Source organism: Zingiber officinale, chromosome 3A (assembly GCF_018446385.1).
Source record: "Zingiber officinale cultivar Zhangliang chromosome 3A, Zo_v1.1, whole genome shotgun sequence".
Classification (NCBI taxonomy): Eukaryota; Viridiplantae; Streptophyta; class Magnoliopsida; order Zingiberales; family Zingiberaceae; genus Zingiber; species Zingiber officinale.
In genome coordinates this window covers 121,878,657-121,879,740 of record NC_055990.1, presented here as the reverse complement: position 1 = coordinate 121,879,740, position 1,084 = coordinate 121,878,657, and the positions used below count along the sequence as shown (strand labels likewise).

Genomic DNA, 1,084 nt, shown 5'->3' with positions numbered 1-1,084 from the left:
TTGGAATTGACTATCTAAAAAACATGATTGTCCTCATAATTTACTAACTTAAATCTAAATTTGAAAAATACCGAATTTAAAAATAGATAATTAATTAATTCTGAAGTTAACCAATATATCAATGAAGAAAGTTCAGTGAAAACCTTATGCAGTGGGGACAAAAAAAAAAGAAAAAGATTAATTTGTTTGAGTAAAATAACATTTTAGTTTCTTGAGCAAATCAAAGTAATTTATATTTTTATTTGTTAAATTATTAATGTAAATTTGTAGTTGAGGTAGCTTCAGAACTAAACAAATCATTAATGTGAATTTGGCATGAAAGCAATTTAATAATAATTGAAATGTTTTGATAAGTGTTTACATTCCCATAAATAAGATATTTCCATTTAATATTATAAAATTTACGTAAAGTATTTTATTGAACAAAAAAAATTGATTCTGATCTCGATGAATCAATTACTCTCAAAGAAGTGAAATGGTGTAAATTAAAAATAGCGACCACAGTGGGAGTCGAACCCACGACCTTCTGATCCGAAGTCAGACGCGCTAATCCACTGCGCTATGCGGCCAACTATGCGTTGGGAATAATAAGAATAAATATATACATTAATAACGCCATGGCCCAGTGTTAATTCTGTTACCGTCGCGGGCAGGTTTTACACAGTAATTTCTTTTCTTTTGTAAGAACCTCCCACCCACATCTTATTCTCATCCTTGACTTCTGGTTGATAACCTTTCTTAGTAGTTAATCTTTGGTCTTGTCTCTCGTGTTAGCGTGCCTCAAATGGTCAAGCTAGAGGGGTGAATAAATGGTGAGCCTCAGTAGTTAGAACCTCGCACTAAACACAAAGATGACAACAAATTTAGTAGTGTATTTGATCTGTGTAAAAAAACAAAAGGCTAATACATGTTTTTATGTGATTCAAAGATTTCACTTCCAACTCCACATCCTATGATGTACCTAGTTTGTCACCCCCAAAAAGTCTATTAATGTCACTCCTTTACAAGAAATAATAGGATAATTAAGCTTCTATAACTTTTGACTAGTGCGATTTCTCTCAAATATTCTTCGTTTTCATAGGGA

At 31.5% G+C, this 1,084-nt stretch overlaps 1 non-coding gene across 1 annotated transcript; it reads right to left on the bottom strand.

The window, feature by feature from the left end:
* Nucleotides 1-495: 495 nt before the first annotated feature.
* On the bottom strand, nucleotides 496-569 carry TRNAR-UCG. Its single transcript has one exon. It is a non-coding gene; the product is annotated as a tRNA-Arg (tRNA).
* Nucleotides 570-1,084: the final 515 nt, after the last annotated feature.